Below are 26,544 nucleotides of genomic sequence, written 5' to 3' on the forward strand. Positions count from 1 at the left end.
CCAGCCCAGGTTGGGTGCATGAGACAAGTGCTCGGGCCTGGTGCACTGGGAAGACCCAGAGGGATCGGGTGGAGAGGGAGGTGGGAGGGGGGACCGGGATGGGGAATACATGTAAATCCATGGCTAATTCATTTCAATGTATGACAAAAACTACTGTAATGATGTAAAGTAATTAGCCTCCAACTAATAAAAATAAATGGAAAAAAAAAAAGAAATTCCCTTTGAAATAGGGAAGTAAAATACAGCTTTGCAGTTACAATTCTAACACCAATTCCAATGTGTGGATTCTTTCCCCACACCAAGCTATTCTCTGCTACCAGCAGATTGTCCTGCAATTCAACTCAATTCTGACACAGTTCAACTCAATTCTGACACTGTCTACTTGGAGATAATGTCAGAGTCCACAGGTTGAAAGCTCAGTCCCATAAAACTGTCCTCATTTCAGATGCCAATCACAAGTCCAGGTTGTGACCTGTGCTTCTGACTGACTGGCTGTAAATCTAAGGTTCCTATAACTCCCTCCATGGGTTCAATTAATTGCCAGAGCAGCTCACAGAACTTAGGAAACCAGTTTATTCACTAGATTATTGGTTTATTATAAAAGGATGTAACTCAGGAACAGGCAGATGGAAGAGATGCAGACGACAGTGAATACAGAAAGGAATGTGGATCCTCTAGAGGGCGCCACTCTCCCCGTACCTCTACATGTACACCAACCTAGAAGCTCTCTGAACTTTGTCCTTTTTGATTTTTGATAGCTCAGTTGATGAAGAATCCACTGGCAATGCAGGAGACCCTGGTTTGATTACTGGGTCAGGAAGATCTGCTGGAGAAGGCATAGGCTACCCACTCCAGTATTATTGGACTTCCCTTGTGGCTCAGCTGGTAAAGAGTCTGCCTGCCATGAGGGAGACCTGGGTTTGATCCCTGGGTTGGGAAGATCCTCTGGAGAAGGGAAAAGCTACCCACTTCAGTGTTCTGGCCTGAAGAATTCCATGGACTGTATGTATAGTCCATGGGGTTGCAATAAATCAGACACGACTAAGCGACTTTTGCTTTCTTTCTTTCAGTATATAGGTATGATTGACCATTGGAGATTGATTCAACCTGCAGTCCCTCTCCTCCTGTTTGGGATATAAGATCTTGCATGCCGCATAGCATGGACCCCCGCCCAAGAAAAGGCATCCTTATCGCTCTTTAGGAAAATTTCACGGATTTTTAGGAACCCTGTGCCAGGAACAGGGATGAAGACTAAATATATGCTTTTTATAAATCACAATATCACAGCAATAGTGTATTCCAGTAAACAGCTGTCTTCTAGCCAGTAGCGGGGCTTTGGTTTCCAGCCAGAGATTGAAGCCAGGTCATAGTGGTAAAAGTACCAGATCCTAGCCACTAGGCAGTGGTCAGTGACAAAGGCCCTGGCCCTTGGACTTTGCAGAAAAGATTTTCCACAAAGACAGAAAGTAGTGAAGCAAGTGAAGTATTTATTAAGAGGAAAAAGAGTACAGTATGTGTGGATAGACACATGAGCAGACTCAGAGGGAGACTCCCTGACTTGCTGAGTTGCACCCTCAGTTTGAATTACTTTTATGGAGCATTTCTTCCGGTTTCCTTTGGCCAATCATTTTGATTTTGCCTGGTTCGCAGTCCATATTTGGTATATCTCAGGATCCTTCCATTTGTGTGCACTCATTCCTTGACAGTATTCCTTTTTGACCTCCAAGGAACCTTTCTGCACATGTGTAATCTGGGAGGTCTTCTGACTTCGAGAATGAGAAATACATGATCTGGGCAGGGCCCAGCCTTCTCCCTTAATTGTCCTGCTATTCTTGTTCTGGAATTTTGGCCTATAGGGAATGGATTTCCAGTTGCTTTATCCTGGTGGTGGGGGCTGGGGTAGGGTCTTTCTCTCCTGCCTCAGTAGGACACAGCAAGAAGGCTGCCATTATTAGCAAGCCAGGAAGAGAGAGCCCTCACTAGAACTCAGCCAGGCTGGCACCCTGATCCACATACTTTCAGCCTCCAGAACTGTGAGGAAGAAATTGTTGTTTAAACAACCCAGTCAGTCTGTGTTATTTTGTTGTGGCAGCTCCAACTTACAGTAAAGATAGTAAGTACAGTGAACACTTGAATATGCTTTACATGAATTGACCATGAAAATGGGCTCTTTACAGACTGGGACATTTCTTTTTCTGAAAGGTCTCAGAAATGTTTCTCTGCTAGAAGTTTGAAGTGTAGTTAGGATCTAAACATTGTCTACCTTTTTTTTTTCCCTTTTTCTCTTCTTTTCTTAAAATGTTCTAATGGTGAGAGTGTCCAAGTATCACTAGAGGCCTGGTATATGTACTGAGGAGAGGACAGGTTTTGGATTCTGTCAGATCTGGAGTAGAATCTAGGCTCTGCCACTAATTAACTGTGCAAGCTTGAGAAAGTTATTTAACCTTTCTGAATCTCAGTTTCCTCAACTGTAAAATGCGATAATGATCATACAGATGGTTGGTTCACCGGTCCATGAGAATGTTTATAAAGCCTCTGGCACCGTGCTCATCACTGATGCTCAGTTAATGGTTATCACAGTGCACAGCAATGAGTATACCATATAGGGAAAAGAATATGGGATATGGAGTTAGTGACTTAGATTATAGACCTGATTCTGCCGCTTAGAAACTATGTGACATCAGATAAATTATTAACCTTTCTGGGCTTCAGTATATCCTTTGCAAAAAAGAAAAAGAACTGTGAATGCCACCTTTACAAGACAGCTGGGAGTAATAAATGTAATGGGTCCAACCATTGACGTGTAGTAGAATTTCAAAAATTCAGTTAGAAAAGAATTCTGAAGTATGAGAACAGATGTACCCCCTTACACTAACTCATCATTTTATAGGTGAGACAATGAAGAACTGTTAAGGAAAGTATTGAAGCTAGGCTGGTACCTAAGTCTACCTATCCTGGGTCTGTGTATTCATTGTCTCACTACCACAAAGAACAACCAAGGTTTTATCCTTGAAAACCTTCCTTCTCGACTCCTTTCCTGGCCATTTCCCCATCTTTTGCTGGGCCACACCAGCTCACAAGCCCTCCCCACTCATGTGCTGAATGAATTTCTTGGCTTCAATATACAGCAAACGTGTTCAGTATGTCATTTACCCCTTCCCACAAAAGACATGGCCTTCAAGGTTGCAAAGCTAGGAAATTGGTATGTTCAGACTTTACTAGCATTTTCCGCCAGTTTTTTTCCCCCCTCTAGAATGCTCTCTTTACTTAAAAAAAAAAAAATAGTTTAAGAAGTGCATTTTTTAAAAAATGTCTTTTAATTGATTTATTTTGGCTATGCTACATGGCATGTAGGATTTCCCAACCAGGGATCAAACCCACGCCCACTGCAATGGAAGCATGGAATCTTAACCTCTGGGCTACCAGAGAAGTCCTCAGATTTGTATTTGACATGGCAGTTTGTCATCTAGAGGACCTTAATAAGTAAGCTGATAGCATGAAAATACAATGAAATAATCTGAGAGTTAAAAAAAATCTTTCTTTGCAGTGACCCAGCCCTGCACGTTTTACTCCTCTTTAAGGACCACCTGGTGGAGGTTTTAAGACTGACATTTGTATTTTGGTCTTTGGAAATAACTTTTATGGGTTTTTTCCCCCTCATATTTGTTTCTTATAACAAGTCTGGGAAGATAGCCCTTATTTTCCAGATGAAGTGACTGAAGATCAGTTTTCTCAAGGTCATAATACATGGCAGAGCCCCCAAGCCCCAGTTTTCTGCATTACAAAGCAAGAGCTTTTAACTGCTATAGCACACTTGACTGTGTCTTGGAAATCACAGTGATTAGGATCTGAGATGAGCCTGGAAAATGGATTGATTCCTGAAACTACTCTATGAAACCCCCTTCTGATATTACAACTGGTCTCTGCTCAGAAAAACTTCTCAGGTCACTTAGTTACTTTTCCATCTTTGATTGAAGAATAGCCTCTAAGGAGAATTCTTATCAACTTGTCTTGCTATAGTAGTTAACAATCTCCCTGTTGTTAAGCCTTCATCCTATTTGACTTCTGTATCATTGGACACTCCTGACTTCTCCCTTCTTGAAATTTTTGTTTCCTTGCTCTTCTTTGATTATAATTTTTCTGCTTATAGGTTCTCTTTATGAGTTATGTAGCGACTGCAGAGATCCTCAGAAAAAGCAAAAGGGAACTTTTTCTCTTGCATATTTGGTTTATAGCAAATTTTCTTTTTTAGAACAATGATAGTTGAAGCCTAACAATTCCTTTGAGTTTCTCAGCAAGGAAGAGGTATATTCAAACTCTTGCATTACCTGTGTAGTCAGCATGGACTGGTTTAATTTGGATCTCAGCTTCTTTGCTAACAAAGCCAGATTTGACTTCTAAAAACAAAATTAACTTCCAGTTATAAGATAAATAAGTACTAGGGACATAATGTACAGCATAAGTATAATTAACACTGCTGTATGTTATATATGCAGTTTACTAAGAGAACAAATCCTATCACAAATAAAAAATATTTTTGGGGGACTTTGCTGGTGGTCCAGTGGCTAAGACTCCTCGCTCCCAATGCAGGGAACCCAGGTTCAATCCCTGGTCAGGGGAGATCCCACATGCCAAAACTAAGATCCGCACAGTCAAATAAATATTTTTTAAAAAAGGATAGAAAAAAATTTTTTTCCATTTCTTTAATTGTGTATATATATGAGATGATGGATGTCCACAAAACTTATCATAATAATCATGATGTTTATAAGTCAAATATTATTCTATACACCTTAAACTTATACAGTGCTGTATGTCAGTTATATCTCAACTGGAAGAAAAAATTTAACTCTCCAATGCCAGATTTTCTCTGAAGCTTAAGAAAACAAGGGTCCACAGAATCCCATGTAATAATAGATAAGAAGTAAAATACTTTACAACTTTACAGTTTGTAATTTCATTGAATCTTTATAACAGTTGTATGAGGTAGAAGTTTTTATTAAATATTCATTTTACAGATGAAAGTCTAAGAAAGGTCAATAAATGTGTACAGGTTTTTATCGCTGTAAGTGGCAATGCTAAGACTAGAGCTTAAATTTACTGGACTCTAAATCTAATTCCAATTGTTCTTCCCACTCGACCAGGCTGTCAGGCAAGTGCTTTCTGGGTTTTAAAGGGAACACAAGCAGTATGTCTGCCTCTGATACATTATGTGTGATGTCAGTACAAAAAGCAAATGGATTAAATCTTGTCTGGGCAAGAATCATGTGCATTAAACTAATTTTCTCTTTGCTTGTAGCTGATCTACTTTCTTGGATCACAAGATAATTTCCCATTTTGGTAGGAAAGAAAGCAGTGTTTTTGCCCAAAGAAAGAAGTGTTGGTGTTGGGTTATTCCCTGTTCCTCTTGACTCCCTGTTCTCCTGTTCTTTTTTTTTCGTGTCTCCTAGACTGAGAACTCCTTGAGGATGAAGGTTAGGAACCTCCTGTGCCTAAAAGACTGCAGGCAGTTAGTTACTCATTAAATAATTTTTGAATTGTTATGTTTATGTTAATTATAAATTACTGTTGCTGTAGGTAATTTATTTTATAGTAATAACTACCATTGTGTGTGTGTGTGCACTTAGTTATGTCCAACTCCTTATGACTCCACGGACTGTAGCCTGCCAGGCTCCTCTTTTCATGGAATTTTCCAGCACGAATACTGCAGTGGGTTGCCATTTCCTCCTCTAAATAACTACCATTAATGACTAACAAATGGAGTACCGGGCACTTTATAAACATTGTCTTCAATTCTCATGATAACTGTACAAGGAAGAGCTATTACATATGAGGGAATAAGGTTCAACTATGTTAACTTTTCCAAGGTTTTATAGCTTGTAATTGTTAAGTGAAAAATAGGCCTATGTAAAAGAAAATAATTTTTTTACTTTATTGTGGCAAAATATACATAAAATTTACCATTTTAACCATTTTAAGTGTATAGTTTAGTGGCATTAAGTTCTTTCATAATGTTGTATAAACATATTATTTCCAGAACTTTTTCATCACCCCAAACAGAAATTCTGTATCCATGAAATAATAATTCTCCCTTTCCCTTCCCTCTAGCCTCTGGTAACCTCTAATCTAGTTTCTGCCTCCTTGAATTTCCCTCTTTTAGATATCACAAGAGTGATGCATACAATATTTGTCCTTTTATTTGGCTTATGTCACTTAGTGTAATATTTGTAGGGTTCATCCATGTTGTAGCATATATCAGAACTCATTCCTTTCGATAGCTGGGTAACAGTTCATTTATGCCACATTTTGTTTATCCCATTCAACATTTGTCTCCTTAAATCCTGTGGACTAAACTTTAGCCCTTGGATGCTGAACCATGGCTGTCAGCCTCTGTGCTGGTCCCTCAGCCAGCAAAAGCAGCTATGAGCAATCAAACACATAAACAAACCCTGTGGAGGAACGAGGTTCTTATGGCCAACCCTATCTCCAACAGGCCATACCAGTAACTCAGTTCAGGGCTTCACTATCACTGCTGTCTGAGCGTGGGAAAGGGCATGGGCTGGGCAAAAGACTGAAATGAACTGTCTATTGACTAGACTCTGGTGTTCCAAAGTAGTTACTACAGAGAGTTTCTGCTAGTTCAGGTTTGGTGGAGAGATGAGTCTCTGGAACTTCCTGTTCTAACATCTTAGGATGTCACTCTCAATATAGGTATCCTTTAAGAACAAAACCTGGTGTCATATAAAAAAGATTTGTTACCATTGCATAAAAGAAAGTATCAGAAAAGGATTTTTTTTCTTTTCCAGGTAAGGTCCTAATACTTTCAGTATTCTTTGCAAATAAAAAATAGCATTGTCCTGCTTGTTGGTGGGTGGCATGTTCTTTCCATGTATTTATTCACAGTGACAGATACTCAGAAATAGCTGAGGTAACAACAATGTATTCAGTCATTGGCATATTTCTGTTAAATGATGGAAATATTGTCCTATAGCTCACTTGGTTTCCTGTCTTCTACCCTGGTGGAAAAAAAATCTTTATTCATTAGCATGCTGAGAGCTTTGAATCAAGATTTAGGTGCTTTCTTATGCCTGGAGAGATTTCATTTAAGGTTTTGCTTTAAGGTATTTCAGACTTGCTTTGCTTCCCTGATGGCTCAGATGGTAAAGAATCTGCCTGCAGTGCAGGAGACCCAGATCCAGTCCCTGGGTCAGGAAGATCCGTTGGAGAAGGGAATAACAACCCACTCCAGTATTCTTGCCTGCAGAATTCCATGGACAGAGGAGCCTGGTGTGCTACAGTCCATGGGGTCGCAAAGAGTCAGACACGACTGAGTGACTAACACTTGCCACTTTCCAGGGTACTAGCCCTTACCTCTTTACTCTGCTGATACTTTTTGGATTGGCAGCAGGATTGCTGGACAGATCTCTGGGGAACACCAGGTTCCATCCTTGAATCTAATAATAGTAGTTCTATTGGTAACTATTCGTTGAGTAACAAGATATACAAGATATGAGCTGGGTGCTTTATATAGTTCATCTCATTTAAGCCTCCTAATATCTCACAAGATGGACATTATTGTTCAGTTTTATAGATGAAAAAACTGATGCAGGGAGGTTAAATGACTTTTCCAGAGTCACAGAGGATTTCATTACAGTTTTCCTGGGCTCCAAAGACTTCTCTGACCTCTATCACATCCTGAATGAGAGGAGGCTGAAATTAAAAGTTCTTTATTTTGGCTCAGCTTGCTCTTTCCAAAATTAAACAAAACAAGGAGGGTAAGGATATTTTGTACAACATGGAGAATATAGCCAATATTTTATAATAACTACAAATGAACTATAACTTGAAAAATTATGACTCACTATATTGTACACTTGTAACTTATATACTGTATTTCAATAAAAGAATAATAAAATAAGTTTTTTAAAATGAGGTGGTTTTTCCTCAAGATGCCTTAGAAGCTAGTAAAGGGCAGGGTTAAGCAAAAAAGGTGTTCTCTTCCCCTTTAGTAAATGTCTGCTCAGGCCTATTTTATATATAAACTTCCAGGTGAGATTTTGTTTGAAGGGAGGGTTCTCCTGCCACACGCAGAGGGAGGTAAATGAACTGGTCAGGATGAACTCTGACCTTTCAGTTTCTTATATACTCTATTCTTCAAATTGTAAGATTATCAATTTTGTGAAGACACATACATGCAATGACTGTGACTTTTATGTATGTTACCTCTCCATGGACTTCCTACCTTAACCAGCACAGATTGTAAGGAGAAAAAAGACACAAGTAAGGAGATAGTTGCAGTAGTGAGACATGCTGTCTTAGAGGGGTGTGCCACTCTGTTCCAAGAACTTAACATAATAATTGGATGTACTTACAAACTGCTGTGGAATAAAGTGGACATAGGGGAAGGGCCAAAACTCTTCAGAGCTTCAGAAGAAAGCCTTCTCAGAGGTTAAGCATGGAACTAGGTCTTGAAGCACAAGGTGGAGTTCTCAGTTCCAGGTCTGGTTATGCTGCCAATAACTGCAAGACACTGGGAGAGTCTTAGCTTTCACTTCCTATCCAGGCTATGAGGGACTTACATGAGTTGTTCAGCAATTTCCCTTCCAGCTCTAACATTCTGGGCATTAATCTATAAATTTTCTTTAGCTCTCTTTCATTATAAAGCAGCTGGCTAGCTCATACCCTTAATCTATTTCTTTTGCCTCTTCTTGAAGTTTTCTATGCCCCTTCTTGGAATCCCTGGCCTTAATGAAAGGTGGAGAAACAAGGAAGGTGAGGTGAGCTCAGTATCCTTACTCAGAAACCCTCTCCTGCAGCGACTCTGTCAGTCCAGGTCTTCTTGCCCTAGGGCTCCTGACGTTCTTGGGCAAGACCAATAGGAAACTATGGAAAGCCTTTATACAAGGATCCTCCTGAAAGAGATTAAGGATAAGCCATGTGAGTTCGTTCCCTTTTCTCACTAAATAAGTTCATGCAATTTAATTTTCTATTAGTTGTTTATGATGATTCCTGTGTGTATGTGTGCTTAGTCTCTCAGTCATGTTTGACTCTTTGCGACCCCATGGACTATTGCCTAGCAGGCTCCTCTGTCCATAGGATCCTCCAGCCAAGAATACTCGAGCGGGTAGGCATTCCCTTCTCTAGAGGATCTTCCCGACCCAGGGATCAAACATGGGTCTTCTGTGTTGCAGGAAAATCCTTTATGGTCTGAATCACTAGGGAAGCCCCCATTATGATTTGTAGTTAATGGAAAAATAATTTAATACTTACATTAAATTGTACTTAGCCCTGAATGATATTTAGTAGAGTATTTATATTAAGTTTCTTCTAGAAATTTAATTAGAAGAAATGGAATAGCCATCCTAGTCAGAAAAAGAGTCCAAAATGCAGTACTTGGATGCAATCTCAAAAACAACAAAATGATCTCTGTTTGTTTCTAAGGCAAACCATTCAATATCACAGTAATCCAAGTCTATGCCCCAACCAGTAATGCTGAAGAAGCTGAAGTTGAATGGTTCTATGAAGACCTACAAGGCCTTCTAGAACTAACACCCCCCAAAAATGTCCTTTTCATTATAGGGGACTGGAATGCAAAGGTAGGAAGTCAAGAGTTACCTGGAGTAACAGGCAAATTTGGCCTTGGAGTACAGAATGAAGTACAAAATGGAGTACAAAGGCAAACAGTTTTGCCAAGAGAATGCACTGGTCACAGCAAACACCCTCCTCCAACAACCCAAGAGAAGACTCTACACGTGGACATCACCAGATGGTCAATACCAAAATCAGATTGATTGTATTCTTGGCAGCCAGAGATGGAGAAGCTATATCCAGTCAGCAAAAACAAGACTGGGGGCTGAGTGTACCTGAGATCATGAACTCCTTATTGCCAAATTCAGACTTAAGTTGAAAAAAGTAGAGAAAACCACTGGACCATTCAGGTATGACCTAAATCAAATCCCTTACGTTTACACAGTGGAAGTAAGAAATAGATTCAAGGGATTTGATTTGATAGACAGAGTACCTGAAGAACTATGGACAGAGGTTCGTGACACTGTACAGGAGGCAGAAATCAAGACCATCCCCAAGAAAAAGAAATACTAAAAGGCAAAATGGTTGTCTGAGGAGGCCTTACAAATAGCTAAGAAAAGAAAAGACATGAAAGGCAAAGGAGAAAAGGAGAGATATACCCACTTAAATGCAGAGTTCCAAAGAATAGCAAGGAGTGATAAGAAAGACTTCCTCAGTGACCAATGCAAAGAAATAGAGGAAAACAATAGAATGGGAAAGACTAGAGATCTCTTCAAGAAAATTAGAGATATCAAGGGAACATTTCGTGCAAAGGTGGGCACAATAAAGGACAGAAATGGTGTGGACCTAACAGAAGCAGAAGATATTAAGAAGAGGTGGCAAGAAAACACAGAAGAACTATACAAAAAAGAGCTTCATGACCCAGATAACCACGATGGTGTGATCACTTGCCTAGAGCCAGACATCCTGGAATGCAAAGTCAAGTGGGCCTTAGGAAGCATCACTACAAACAAAGCTAGTGGAGGTGATGCAATTCCAGTTGAGCTATTTCAAATCCTGAAAGATGATGCTGTAAAAGTGCTGCACTCAATACGTCAGCAAATTTGGAAAACTCAGCAGTGGCAACAAGCCTGGAAAAGATCAGTTTTCATTCCAATCCCAAAGAAAGGCAATGCCAAAGAATGCTCAAACTACCGCACAATTGCACTCATCTCACACGCTAGCAAAGTAATGCTCAAAATTCTCCAAGCAAGGCTTCAACAGTACATGAACCTTCAACTTTGAGATGTTCAAGCTGGATTTAGAAAAGGCAGAGGAACCAGAGATCAGATTGCCAACATCCATTAGATCATAGAAAAAGCAAGAGAGTTCCAGAAAAAAATCTGCTTTATTGACTATGCCAAAGCCTTTGACTGTGTGGATCACAACAAACTGTGGAAAATTCTGAAAGAGACGGGAATACCAGACCACCTGACCTGCCTCCTGAAAAACTTGTATGCAGGTCAGGAAGCAACAGTTAGAACTGGACATGGAACAACAGACTGGTTCCAAATAGGAAAAGCAGTACGTCAAGGCTGTATATTGTCACCCTGCTTATTTAACTTATATGCAGAGTACATCATGAGAAATGCTGGGCTAGAGGAAGCACAAGCTGGAATCAAGATTGTCGGGGGAAATATCAATAACCTCAAATATGCAGAGGACACCACCCGTATGGCAGAAAGTGAAAAAGGACTGAAGAGCCTCTTGATGAAAGTGAAAGAGGAGAGTGAAAAAGTTGGCTTAAAACTCAACATTCAGAAAACTAAGATCATGGCATCTGGTCCCATCACTTCATGGAGAATAGATGGGGAAACAATGGAAACAGTGAGAGACTTTATTTTGGGGGGCTCCAAAATCACTGCAGATGTGACTGTAGTCATGAAATTAAAAGATGCTTGCTCCTTGGCAGGAAAGTTATGACCAACCCAGACAGCATATTAAAAAGCAGAGTCATTACTTTGCCAACAGACGTCTGTCTAGTCAAAGCTATTGTTTTTCCAGTAGTCATGTATGAATGTGAGAGTTGGACTATAAAGAAAGCTGAGTGCCGAAGAATTGATGCCTTTGAACTGTGGTGTTGGAGAAGACTCTTGAGAGTCCCTTGGACTGCAAGGAGATCTAACCAGTCCATCCTAAAGGAAATCAGTCCTGAATATTCATTGGAAGGACTGATGCTGAAGCTGAAACTCCAATACTTTGGCCATATCATGTGAAGAACTGACTCATTGCAAAAGACCCTGATGCTGGGAAAGATTGAAGGCCTGAGTAGAAGGGGATGACAGAGGATGAGATGGTTGGATGGCATCACCAACTTGATGGCCATGAATTTGAGTAAGCTCCGGGAGTTGGAGATGGACAGGAAAGCCTGGCGTGTTGCAGTCCATGGGGTCACAAAGAGTCAGACACGACTGAGTGACATAACTGAACTTAATTTATATTAAATTATAATTTCCCTGAATACAGCTGAAAATAGATGGGCTTTGATAAAGGCCTGGAAGAGCTTTTGCCTATGCTGTATAGGTTCTCATTGGAATGATTTCTGTTGCTTAATGTAGTGGGGAGAGCTCCAGCTTGAAGTCAGAAGACTTGAACTTGAATCCTGGCTCTGCCTGTATCTAAAAACTTCAACTGATTTTACTTTGAAAGCCTCTGTTTCCTCCTCTGTAAAGTAGGAAAAACAATACCTACCTATCTATGACTTGTCTGTGAGATTTTAAGGAAATAAGTGATCTCTAAGAACTTTTAAAATGAGAACACAGATAGTCAGGAGTGGTGCTGGATCAGTGATTAGGCTGATTTCTTGTCCTGGAGTTAACTGCTTGGGCAGGCTGAGGGCTCAGGGGAAGCCAGGAGGTTGATGAGGTTAGCAACTTTACTAGTGCTGATCCATTCTTTTTTGCGTGTTTTGAAGGTTGCTCCCTGGCATTTGGAGGCAGAATTGGCATGCTTCCTGGACTTGTACTTCTCAAATAATCATAAGGTGTGGGGATAGGAATGGAAGAAGTCTAGAGCTTGGGGAAAAAGGATACCTGGGTAGAGATGACACCCTCTTATGCCCCATACACTGCAGAGTTTTTTCTCCTGTGGGTGGGTTAGTAATAATAGCTATCTCTTATTAACTTGTGGAATAAAAATAGAGCTTCCCTCGTGGCTCAGACAGTAAAGAATCTGCCTGCAATGTGGGGAGACCCAGGTTCGATCCCTGGGTCAGGAAGATCCCCTGAAGGGAATGCCTACCCACTCCAGTATTCTTGCCTGGAGAATTCCATGGACAGAGGAGCCTGGCAGGCTATAGTCCACGGGGTCAGAGAGAGTCAAGACACGACTGAGCAACTTTCACTTATTAACAGATGGTTGGATGGCATCACTGACCTGATGGACATGAGTTTGAGCAAGCTCCAGGAGTTGGTCATGGACAGGGAAGACTGGCGTGCTGCAGTCTGTGGGGTTGCAAAAAGTCGGACACAACTGAATGGCTGAACTGAACTTATTGACACTAATGGTTGCCCTTTGTTGAGCATCCTTTGTCAGCCACATGCAGTGTTTGGAAACTTTCCTAGTGTTCCTGACATTGGAAGAGAGCAAACTCCGCCTGCAAGTAGCCCAGAGAATTAAACTTTATTTGAAGTCTGTTTGAAGTTTATCTTCAAAATTTATAAGAATTTTACCTTAAATCACCTTTATATAGTCATAGTTATTTTCTTTAAAATGAATACTTTAAGTTGTTTGGTAGTTTTTTGTTTGGTGAAAGAATTAGCATTTCAAGAAAGTGCATCCTGTTTATTCAGTGCTTTCATGTACCCTCTAGCTCGTTGTTGAGTAACCACAAAGGCTCCTTTATCCAGTTTGAGAGCTATGTTGTCATTATTTTATTTAATCCTTATTAAAATATCTAGGTTTTGATAGTTGTAGATATAAGTCAGGAAAGATGGAAAGGCTTGTCCCTGTCACAGAGCCAGAGCATGATAGAGCCAGAATCACATCTAAGTTTGGGTGCTCCATGTTAAGCACTGAGCTACATGTTGTCTGTGTTATTTACTGCCTTATGCTTGTTTATATTTTTGTAACCCTCACTATTCTTGGGGCTTCTCTTGTGGCTAAGCTGGTAAAGAATCCGCCTGCAATGTGGGAGACCTGGGTTTGATCCCTGTGTTGGAAGATCCTCTGGAGAAGGAAAGGCTACCCACTCCAGTATTCTGGGCTAGAGAATTCCGTGTACTGTATAGTCCATGGGGTCTCAGAGAGGCTGATGCTACTGAGCGGCTTTCACTTTCACTGTTCTCGCAGGCGCTCACTGTGTCCTCAGTGTTTAACCCAGTGCCTAACACAGAGTAAACTCTGCGTATTGACTGACTGAATGAATAAATGACTAAAGCATCAGGTCCCTAATAATGAAACCTTTTCAGAGATCCGTTAAGTGTCTGGCAGATTGAGCTCAGAGTTTAGAATAAACATTTTCGTTCTGAGACTCCTTCTAAAGCAGTGATTCAGTTAATGCTAAGCCAGTTCTTCTACACAGAAAAGAATATTTGTAGAGAATTCTAGATAAACAAGACTGTCCAGGAACTTCTGTTCTCCCCTCCCTTCCCAGACATTTCTCCTGACGTTGAGAAAGCAGTACCCCAATTCACCTGTGACTCACTGACAGCTCCTAAGCCATCAGGAAAGTTATCTCAGAATTAGGTGGGCTTTTTTGTTTGTTTCCTTACCCTCTCATACATACACTCATACACACTCTCTCTTCTCCTTCCATGTACCCATCCATCCCTGATCAGTACCATCAAGTACAGGTGTATTATGGACAAAGCTGGAGAGTCATTGTCATAATGTTGTTGTTTTCTTAATGGCAGCTGGTTGTGAGTAGTCTGTGCATACTTTGGGAGATTGGTGAACCTCTAGTGCTAACTTGTCTTTTCTTCCAGAATGTATTGCCTGGAGCTCCTAAGAGAATTTCTCTTCTAAAAACCCACTGGCATTGCCCGTTGATCTGAAGCATTTGGAATCTAGTCCTTCCTTAAAGAGAAATCTGTAGAAACCTGTTAGCAGTTGCTTTTAGGGGGATTTTGGAGAGTGGGGTGGGAAGGATTGTTTTTTGTTTGTTTATTTAAAAGATTTAAGCAAGATGATATCCTGATAGAGTGGCTCTCTTCTTAGCATTGGAGAGACTTTTCACAAAAGGTAGCCAATTGTGCATTTTCAAAGATTATACCTGGTAGCAGTGCCATCAAAGTGTCCTCACAGGCCTAAGAATTTGTTAGAAATGCAAATTCTTGGGCCCTACCCCAGATCTACTGAATTACAAACTCCAGAGCTTCCCCAGGAGTCTGTGTTTTTACAAGCTCCCTAGGTGATTCTGATGCTCAAATCTGCCATTTAGTTAAATGTTTAATAAATAGTTTTTTTCTTTTTTCCCAATTCAGTGAGCTTGTCTAGGAATCTTGCCATCGTAAATGTCATAATTCCTCCAGGAAGTACCTTTTGGGTTCTGAACAGCTGTAGAAACAAAGGCCATGTGTTAGTTTGGAGACATGTCAGCTATGGCACCTGTGTCAGCTGTGACGGGAGTGGTTGGCACCCTCCCAGACAGGTTGGAAGGTCTATGAGCAAGCTGCTGGAAACCCTGGACAGAGGGATAGAAGCTACAGTTTTCAGGAAGATGGCCAACAAGTCTACCTTTCCCCTGTACATCTTAGGAAAACTAAATAATGGGCCCAAAAAAAGGGCTTTTAAAGGACATATGTTGGGTAAGGTCAAAGGTGTGATTACTTGAAAATTGCTCAGCTGGTGGAGAAGGTACTTGAATCTAAGTGTCTAAATCAGATTTTTGCTGTTACCGCTCTCAGCAGGAAAAGAGGCAGAAAAATCAATAGCCCTTGGTCTTGTTTAAGCTACAGAACCACACTTCTTGTTATCTCCAAAGGCCTCTGGCTGCCAGAGAGAGAAGCTTGGGCCATCACTGTCACAACAAATGCTGCCAGGATTGTAAGTTTCTCCTTAGTTCTTTGAAGTCTCTCATCTTAGACTTGCATGGCAGGGAGCCTGAAATCTTTGTGGCCCCTGAGATAAGTGGGGATGAGCAGCCAAAACCTATCTCCAGACCTTCCTTCCCTTTACCCTCCTTAGGATGGACCCTGAGCTAGGAGAACTGAATTCAGAAGTGCAGACATGAGGGGTGGGCAGGTCCAATAGAGTTGGTCTGTTCTGAGTAACTCTGTTGTGATTTAGGTTACTGACAGTTCTGCGTTTCCTGAGGAACTTGGAAGCTTTGAAGAAGTAGACTGAGTGATCTTATTATAATCATTTTCATCATTTGAGTACCCATTCTCTGCCAACTCCAATGCCAGGTGTTTCTGATATAGCTTAATGATTGACTTCCTAATTTTGAATCTTATTAGCTCTATCTCACATACTATCAAAGTAATGCTCAAAATTTTCCAAGCCAGGCTTCAACAGTATGTGAACTGTGAAATTCCAGATCTTCAAGCTGGATTTAGAAAAGGCAGAGGAACCAGAGATCAAATTGCCAACATCTGCTGGATCATTGAAAAAGCAAGAGTTCCAGAAGAACATTTACTTCTGCTTTATTGACTACACCAAGGCCTTTGACTGTGTGGATCATAACAAACTGTGGAAAATTCTTAATGAGATGGGACTGCCAGACCACCTGACCTGCCTCCTGAGAAATCTGTATGCAGGTCAGTTAGAACTAGACATGGAACAACAGACTGGTTCCAAATCGGGAAAGGAAGACATCAAGGTTGTATGTTGTCACCCTGCTTATTTAACTTATATGCAGAGTACATTATGCAAAATGCTGGGCTGGCTGAAGCATAAGCTGGAATCAAGATTGCTGGGAGAAATATCAATAACCTCAGATACACAGATAACATGACCCTTATGGCAGAAAGTGAAGAGGAACTAAAGAGCCTCTTGATGAAAGTGAAAGAAGAGAGTGAAAACGTTGGCTTAAAACTCAACATTCAGAAAACTAAGATCATGGCATCTGGTCCCATCACTTCATGGCAAATAGATGGGGAAACAATGGAAATAGTGAGAGATTTTATTTTGGGGGGCTCCAAAATCACTGCAGATGGTTACTGCAGCCATGAAATTAAAAGATACTTCCTCCTTGGAAGAAAAGCTATGACCAACTTAGACATCTTATTACAAAGCAGAGACATTACTTTACCAACAAAGGTCTGTCTAGTCAAAGTTATGATTTTTCCAGTAGTCATGTATGGATATGAGAGTTGGACTATAAAGAAAGCTGAGCACCAAAGAATTGATGCTTTTGAACTGTGGTGTTGGAGAAGACTCTTGAGAGTCTCTTGGACTGCAAGGAGATGCAACCAGTCCATCCTAAAGGAGATTAGTCCTGAGTGTTCACTGGAAGGACTGATGTTGAAGCTGAAACTCCAATACTTTGGCTACCTCATGTGAAGAACTGACTCATTGGAAAAGACCCTGATGCTGGGAAAGGTTGAAGGTGGGAGGAGAAGGGGATGACAGAGGATGAGATAGTTGGATGGTATCACCAATGCGATGGACATGAGTTTGAGTCAGCTCCAGGAGTTTGTGATGGACAGGGAGGCCTGGCATGCTGTAGTCCATGGGGTCGCAAAGAGTCGGACACAACTGAGCGACTGAACTGAACTGAGCTCTATCATTTGATTACTCTGTACCGTGTATAAATGCCTGACGATGCTACTGGAAGGCTTGACTAATGGTAGTTTAAACAAATAAAAGTGTATTTTTCTCACATAAAAAAAAGCCTGGAGGTCAGTGGCAGATGGCATTGATTTATCAGGCCTGTGATTCCAAGACTGGTATCCCCTAAATCTTTTGGCTTTTCCCGCTTGTTCTAGGATGACTGCTATAGTTGTAGGCATCACCTGTGTGACCGAGGTAGAAAAAAGGTGATGGAATATTGAAATACTTGTCCTTTTACTAGAAAAACAATGGCTTTCCCACAATTCCTCCAGGAGACTTGTGTGTATATTTCCTTGATCTGAACTGTGCCACTTGGCTAGTCCTAAGGAATAGGAAGGCTGAGAAAGCGGGTACTTTTCCAGCCTCAGGAGGGCAGAGGGGGTTGGAAATGGGCATTGAGTTATCCAGCCCATGGTCTACCAAAATGACCTGGATGAGTAAGTTAGCTTCTCTAGTTGGTTTCCTCATCTATAAGATAAAGGTAATAGTGGAACCTACCTCATGAAGGGGTTATGAAAATTAAAGAGATCAATGTAAAGTATTCAGTAGCATGATACTTGACACACAGTAAGTAATAGTATTATTTTTATTGCTAGTATTATTATCACCTCAACTCTGCAAAGTTATTATTGTTCCATTTTACATGAGGAAGCCAAAGCTCAGTAAGTGGAAATAATAGTTTGCCTCGTGCTTGCTTAGGCAGCACATATACTAAAATTGGAACAATACAGAGATTAGCATGGCGCCTACGCAAGGATGACATTCAAATTTGTGAAGCCTTCCATATTCTTTTAAAAAGATAGTTTGCCTAAATTCACAGAATTCGAAATGAGTAAACATGTTAGAACCCATATCTGAATCTAAAGTCCATGCTCCTTTTTCTGCAGTGGCAGTTGAGTCAGCAGAGAAATGGTGGTTAGCTGTTAAGTCCCTTTTGGCCAGATACATGGCCTCAGCCATATAGGCTGTGTGATTAGGGGAGGAGGGAGGCTAAAAATAGAGTAGATTTGCACCTCCTAGAATAATGGAAATAAAAACAAAAATAAAATGGGACCTAATTAAACTTAAAAGCTTTTGCACAGCAAAGGAAACTGTAAACAAGATGAAAAGATGACCCTCAGAATGGGAGAAATTAATAGCAAATGAAACAACCTGCAAAGGATTAATTTCCAAAATATACAAGCAGCTCATACAACCCAATAGCAGAAAAACAATCCAGTCAAAAAGTGGGCAAAAGACCTAAACAGACATTTCTCCAAAGAAGACATACAGATGGCTGATAAGCACGTGAAGAGATGCTCAGTGTTGCTCATTATTAGAGAAATGCAAATCAAAACTACAATGAAGATATCACCTGACACCAATCAGAATGGCCATCATCAAAAAATTCACAAGCAACAAGTGCTAGAGAGGGTGTGGAGAAAAAGAGAACCCTCTTGCACAGCTGGTGGGAATGTAAATTAATACAGCTACTATGAAAGACAGTATAGAGATTCCTTTAAAAAACTAAGAATAAAACTGCCATATGACCCAGCAATCCCACTTCTAGGCTTATACCCTGAGGAAACAAAAACTGAAAAAGATACATGTATCCCAGTGTTCACTGGAGCACTATTTACACTAGCTAGGACATGGAAGTGACCTAGATGTCCGTCAACAGATGAATTGATAAAGAAACTGGGGGGGGGGGGGGGTGTGTGTGTTAGTTGCTCAGTCATTGGTCCAACTCTCTGTGACCCCATGGACTGTAGCCTGCTAGGCTCCTCTAAGAAGCTGTGGTACATATATACAATGGAATACTACTCAGCCATAAAAAGGAACACATTTGAGTCAGTTTTAATGAGGTGAATGAACCTAGAGCCTGTTATACAGAGTGAAGGCAGTCAGAAAGAGAAAAACAAATATCATATATTAACACATACATATGGAATCTAGAAAGACGGAACTGATGAACCTGTTCACAGGGCAGCAATTGAGATGCAGACATAGAAAACAGACTTATGGACAAGGGCAGGGAAGAGGAAGGAGAGGGTGAGATGAATGGAGAGAGTAGCATGTAAGTGTACACCCTACCATATGTAAAATATAGATAACCAATGGAAATTTGCTCTATGACTCAGGGAACTCAAACTCGGGCTCTGCAACAACCTAGAGGGGTGGGAAAGGGTAGGAGGTGGGAGGGAGATTCAAGAGGAAGGGGACAGATGTACACCTGTGGCTAATTCATGTTGATATATGGCAGAAATCAAACCAAATATTGTAAAGCAATCATCAATCAGTTAAAGAGTATGTTTGGACAGTGAGAGCACAAACAGAAGCCCCTGCTGGGACATATAAAGACCAAGAGAAATATGACCAAAGAGATCATCATTGGATTGATACTAGATCCATAATATTGAGGGATGAGTACTTGAGAAAAATGGAAATATAATTTGATAAGAGCTTTAAGAAAATCCAGTTATAAGAGTAGCTAGAGGGACTTCCCTGATGGTCCAGGGGTTAAGAATCCACCTGCCAATGCAGGCAACATGGGTTTGATTCCATGGGATCTTCCTAGGAAGATCCTACATACCTCTATGACTAAGCCCATGGGCCACAATTACTGAACCTGATGCCCTAGAGCCTGTGCTCCACAACTAGAGATGCCACCACAGTGAGAAGCCTGCACACTGCAATGGGGCAGTAGCCCCCACCTGAAACTAGAGAAAGCTCAAGCCCAGAAACGAAGACCCATTGCAATAAAAAAATAAAATAAAGAGTAGCCAGAAGGGACCCCTAATCAGGTCTGGAGAGACGAAGATTATGGGAGACTTCTTAAGGGAATAAAGTGAAGGGCAAGGGAAGGACGATCCGAGCACTGGGGGTAGCCTGAATAGTGACAGTTGAATGGAGTATGCTAGAATAGTTGTGTGTTTGGTATTGGTGAAGTACCAGGCCAAGATTGGCAAAAGAGGAAATAATAGGAGCCAGAATTGGAGAGTCTTTATGTCTTGCTAAGAAAATTTGTAACTTAATCCTTAGCAATAACCTTTATCCTTGTTTGAATACTTGTTTGAAACTTTTTCTTTGACCACCAGAGTAGCAATTTTGAAAGGTCTCTCTGGATGAAGATGGATGGATTGGAGAGAGAGAAAGTAGAGGTCAGAAGATAAGTTAGGAGGCCCTAAAAATAGTTTGGTCAAGTGATGTGATCAAGGAGTGGTATTTGGGATGGAGAGGAGAGGACATCTTTGAGACATTTTTAGATGGAACAATGGCTTACATTCAGTAGACATTTAATATGTGTGGATTATAAATTAGTAAGTTAGGACTGGATGTTGGATTTGGGCAATAAGAGAAAGGAGGAATCTGGACTTATCTCAAGCTTCCTCTGGCTTAGGTGACAAGTTTGCACAGTTATGCCTTTTTCACTGAGTTCTTGGCAGTACTGAGGCCAGTGTGTCCTTTAAGATGTTTCTCAGATAATTTTCTCATAACACTTGAGGAATCTGCTTTTAATCTAGTGCTGGGATCCTCTGAGCCACCAGGGAAGCCCTCTAAATTTAATACAACTTGGTAATTACATGGCAAGGTGATGCTAGTCTCATTTTACAGATTTGGAAACTGAGGTACAGAGTAGTTAAGTAACTTGCCTGGAATCATTCACCTACTCAAAGTTGAGAGATGTTCTTTTCTCTATAGCATGTAAAGCTCTTGAACTTCCCCTTGTGATTTCAACTGATTATAGGCCACAATAAAACAAACCATAAAATTTAGAAGATTGGATTGATCTGGTTACTCAGCTGTTAAGATGAGGCCATGAGTTAATTGTAAATCAGTGCAACTTCTAATTCAATCCAACAGACTGTACAGTATCATTTTCGTTACACAAAGAATGGTCTACTGATGCCTCCCTTTGTGTTAAGAGGAAAAAAAATTAAAATTCATAGAAGGAGTCCACCATTTTCCTACCATTCTTTTTCTTTATCAGATCTGATTTCAGTCTTAACTGTCACTAAGATAACTATGAGCAAATTACTTATTTTTGCAGAGCCTCAGTTTTCTCACCCTTAAAAATATGGGAGATGTTCATTTGATAGTTGCTGTTAGTATTATTTTTCAAATGCAGAAAGAGATTCCGGATTTGATAAGGATTATAAGGACTTTGCCCAGGTCACATAGTAACTTAGTGGCATCTCTAAATAAGAAATGTGTTGAAATAGAAGTATTTTCTGGGGATCCTTGAGCTGAGACATGGTTCATAATTTAGTTTATTGGAAAACCCAGTCCTGATCCAGAGACAGTACATTGTCTCTTTTTTCTAGACCTCTACACATTATTTTTCAACAAAAATGAGATTATATGCTATGTTCTGTCCTGTAACACCTTAGTTTGTTTAAGGAATTATGAATTGTGTCATTTAGATTTGTTTTAGATAATGCTGTTAGGCTACATTGAGGTTGCTTTAACTTTCACTATTCATCAATAGCACAAAACAGAAATAACAGACTGAAAATAATGGAGAAATAAAAATGCAAAAGTGTGGGGACACTGATATTTACACATTTTTAAAGAGACAAAAATGCTTTAAGAGGAGGAGCTAGGATGGTGGAGGAATAGGACAGGGAGACCACTTTCTCCCCCACAAGTTCATTGAAAGAACATTTGAACACTAAGCAAATTCCACAAAAATGCTTTAAAATGCACAAAAGGTTGTAATACACAATATACACACAACTGCACACAAAAAGTTTCCTATATTCAAAGCATAATAACTACCTGTATTCAAAGGCATCACTGACTCAATGGACATGAGTTTGAGCAAGCTCAGGGAGTTGGTGATGAACTGGGAAACCTGGCATGCTGCAGTCCATGGGGTCACAAAGAGTCGGACACGACTGAGCGACTGAACTGAAAGCATAATGACTGGTTCAATGTTTCTACAAAAAAGCACACTAAGATGTCTTTTGACTAGCCTCTGCTTGGCCAAATAGCGATAGGTCTACTCATCTGGAGCCATGTAAGGGAAAGGGAAAAGCAGGAGTGAGGGACATGGTTGAAGACTGAGAAGCTTTTCATTAAGTAGTCTTAAAATCTACAGGCAGATGCAACCATTTTCAAAAGGGGTAGGGGTCTAAAGCACTTACCGCTCTGTGCCAAGTATTTATGCTAGGTATTTTGCATGCTCCCTCTGTTAATTTTGAATCCACACTTGCCTCCTTCAGAGCCCCTGTTGTTCCTACTGGATTATGATGGCTACCATAGGACGTCCAGAGCAGGAAACTCCTCCTGACTGTCAGTAGGAATATTGAGATGGGTGTCTACCAAGCAAGTTCAGGACTTCCCTGCTTTCTTCCCTAGCCACTCACATGCAGATATAGGAGAAGGAAAGAGGCACTGGTCCCAACATAAAGTGTTGTTGTTGTTCAGTCGCTCAGTTGTGTCCAGCTCTTTGAGACCCCATGGACTACAGCATACCAAGCTTCCCTGTCCTTCACTATCTCCCAGAGTTTGCTCAAACTCATATCCATTTAGTCAGTGATGTCATCCAGTCATTTCATCCTCTGTCACCCCCTTCTCCTCTTGCCGTCAATCTTTCCTAGCATCAGGGTCTTTTCCAGTGGGTCAGCTCTTTGCATCAAGTGGCCAGAGTATTAGAGCTTCAGCATCAGTCCTTCCAGTGAATATTCAGGGTTGATTTCCTTTAGGATTGACTGGTTTGCTCTCCTTGCTGTCTAAGGGACTCTCAGGAGTCTTCTCCAGCACCACAGTTGGAAAGCATCAGTTCTTTGGTGCTTAGTCTTCTTTATGGTCCAACTCTTAAATCCGTATGTGACTCAAAAAACATACAACAAACAATTAAATAAATTATTGTCTATTTTTTAAAATACCAAAACAGAGGCTCTGAGAGTTGATTTGCCTAAAGTCACAGAGCTAATAAGTAAAAGAGCTGGGATTTGAATCTAGGTCTACCTGTAAATGAAGCTCCTGCTGTCCCTAAAACACTGTGCAGTTTGTCTCAATTTGACACCTCCTCTAAATGTCCACAACAGTGTTACTTGTTTGTTTGTTTTTTTTCCAATTATTTTTATTAGTTGGAGGCAAATTACTTTACAATATTGTAGTGGTTTTTGCCATACATTGACATGAATCAGCCATGGATTTACATGTGTTCCCCCATCCTGAATCCTCCTCCCACCTCCCTCCCCATCCCATCCCTCTGGGTCATCCCAGTGCACCAGCCCCGAGCACTTGTCTCATGCATCCAACCTGGACTGGTGACCTGTTTCACACTTGATAATATACATGTTTCAATGCTGTTCTCTCAGATCATCTCACCCTCGCCTTCTCTCATAGAGTCCAAAAGTCTGTTCTATGCATCTGTGACTCTTTCTGTCTTGCATATATGGGTTATCGTTACCATCTTTCTAAATTCCATATATATGTGTTAGTATACTGTATTGGTGTTTATCTTTCTGGCTTACTTCACTCTGTATAATGGGCTCCAGTTTTATCCAGCTCATAAAAATATGAAACGCTTCACGAATTTGCGTGTCATCCTTGCACAGGGGCCATGCTAATCTTCTCTGTATCATTCCAATTTTAGTAAATGTGCTACAGAAGCGAGCACAACAGTATTACTTGTTTGAATCAACACGAGGGGAAGGTACATGTCTGAGCAAAAATAACACTCTACTTAAAAGTCTCTCTTGTAACTTAACTCAGAATTGCAGCAACCTCTCTAATCCAGAAGCCAGACCAAATTGGAGGGAAAGGGAGTCAGGTTAGTTGCTAAAATTCTTTTTGTCCTTCTTCCCAGTTGTCCTACAGCTCTTTGTATTTTTCTCTTTGACAGCCTTTTTGGGAAGATACCGAATACCAGGGTTACTTAAATGTCTTTCTCATAGAGGAAAAGAGTTCATAGAGGGCAAAGATTGTCTTTTCATTTTGCACTTATTGTAGTACCTAAAGCATAATAAGTGTTAAAGTACTTATTTATTTAATTGAATTGACCATAGCTTGTTTATTAGCTCACTTTTGAATGCAGTCACTCAGTTATTAACTTTTAATATATACACAATTCCAAAAGGGTTGAATTTCTGGCCTTCTAGCCCACAGCTAATTCAAGCACTGGGAAAGGGCTAGCTAAGAAAGTCTAAAAGGTTGCAGGCTTCAGGATGATAAAATGAATGTAAGAGTGTTAACTACCTGAGCATAAATAAAGATGCATTTAGATCTATGCCCCTAATTTCCTCCATTTTTAAGGAGGAGAAATATCTTTCCTTCATTCGAAATGGAAAATTCCTCTATATCCTCCTACTTCTTCAGGCTGTCATAGCCACTCTGTTCCTTTACTATCAACATTTTTGCTTAAATTTTAACATAGCCTACTGTTCTAATAGCTTCACTAAATCTGCTCTGTATCCAGTTAAAAAGCAGTATTGTCATATTTTTAAAATTTTTTAAAATGAATTTTTTAAAAAGATTCAAGAATTTACTATCTATAGGAGATCTATTTTAGATTCACAGATACAAAAAAGTTGAAAGTAAAAGAATGGAAGAAGATGATGTAACAGGAACCATGAGAAAGCTAGGGGGGGTATACTATTATCAGACAGAATAGACTTTAAAATAACAAAATGTTACTAGAGTTAATGAAGGACATTTTATAATAATGAAGGAGTCATTCATGAAGATAAAACAGTTATAAACATATACTTCATATGCCCCGAAATACATGAAATAAAAGCTAACAGAAATGAAGGCAAAAGACAGTTCAACAGTAGTAGTTGACTTCAGTACCTCTCTTTCAATAATGAGTTGAACAACTATGCAAAGGATCAGCAAAGAAATAGAAGACTTATACAGCACTGTACACCAACTACACCTGACAGATACCTGTAGGACACCCCAACAACAGGCTTTGACAACCAGAAGAATTTAATTATTCTTATTATTAACTATATTAATTATATAATAATTATTATGATTATTAATTATTATTAATATATATTATTAATAATATATAAGGTACACATATAACCTTCTCCAGGATAGACTATGTGCTAGGCCATAAAACAACTCTCATTTAAAAGAGTGAACTCATACAGATTATGTTATTCAATCACAGTGGATTGGAATTATAAATCAATAATAAGTTTACAATTTAGTGACAATTAAATAACGTGCTCCTGAATAATCAGTGGGCCAAAGAAGGAATCGCAAGGGAAACTAGAAAATACTTGGAGATGAGTGAAATACACTTGACCAAGACTTACGGGATATAGCTAAAGTAGTACTTAGAAGGAAATTTATAGCTATAAAAGCCTATATTAAAAATGAAGAATAACCTCAACTCAGTAACCTAACCTCTTACCTTAACACTCCTTAACTCCTCAGACTCCTCCAAAAAATAGAAGAGGGGGGAATCATTCTATAAGGCAAATATTGTCCTGGTACCAAAACCAGACAAAGACATCATAAGAAAACCACAGACCAATATCCCATAAATGTGAAAGTCCTCAACAAGATACTAGCAAAATGAGCAATAACTTATAGAACTTATAATAACTTATATACTACAACCAAGTGGGGTTTATCCCAGAGGTGCAAGAGCCACTCATAATAGGAAAATCAATCAGTGCAGCACACCATATTAAAACATTAAAGTACAGAACTCACATAATCATCTCTTATAGATGAAGAAAAACTTTTTGACAAATTCTGATACTCTTTCATAATTTAAGAAAACAAAGAAATAAACAAGCACTCCAGCAATCTAGGAATAGAAAGAACTTCCTCAGCCTGATAAAGGACATCTGTGAAAAGCCATGGCTATCATGATACTTAACAGAAAAGGACTGAATGCTTTTCCTGTAACATTGTGAACAGGACAAGGATGTCCAGTCTCATCCCTTCTATTGAACATTGTGCTGGGGCAGCTGGGCAAGAAAATGAAATAAAAAGTCATGCAGATTGGAAAAGAACAATTAAAACTGTCTGTATTTGCAGATGAAGTGATTTGCATATAGAAAATTCTGAGGAATCCATGCAAAAACTATTAGAACTAGTAAATGTGTTCAACAGGGTTGCAAGATACAAGATCAATACACAGAAGTCAATCTATACAGTTGTAGTAAACAATCCAAAAATGAAATTACGAAGCAATTCTGTTTATAATAGCATCAAACAAAAAAGGAATAGATTTAACGAAAGCATAAAATTGTTTACTCTGAAAACTGCAAAACATTCTTGAAAGAAATTATAAATCTAAGTAATGAGAAA

General features: G+C 39.9%; 1 protein-coding gene and 2 non-coding genes across 6 annotated transcripts in view; 2 read left to right on the top strand and 1 right to left on the bottom strand.

The window, feature by feature from the left end:
- Positions 1-26,544, top strand: part of FAM168A (family with sequence similarity 168 member A) — a 218,767-nt gene that overhangs the window by 152,321 nt on the left and 39,902 nt on the right. The gene's annotated exons all lie outside the window — the stretch shown is intronic.
- On the top strand, positions 17,968-18,071 carry LOC139037309 (U6 spliceosomal RNA). Its single transcript, XR_011490130.1, has one exon. It is a non-coding gene; the product is annotated as a U6 spliceosomal RNA (small nuclear RNA).
- On the bottom strand, positions 23,784-23,890 carry LOC139037292 (U6 spliceosomal RNA). The gene has a single exon (XR_011490113.1). It is a non-coding gene; the product is annotated as a U6 spliceosomal RNA (small nuclear RNA).

The sequence above is a fragment of the Odocoileus virginianus genome, chromosome 10 (assembly GCF_023699985.2).
Source record: "Odocoileus virginianus isolate 20LAN1187 ecotype Illinois chromosome 10, Ovbor_1.2, whole genome shotgun sequence".
In the NCBI taxonomy this organism is placed as follows: Eukaryota; Metazoa; Chordata; class Mammalia; order Artiodactyla; family Cervidae; genus Odocoileus; species Odocoileus virginianus.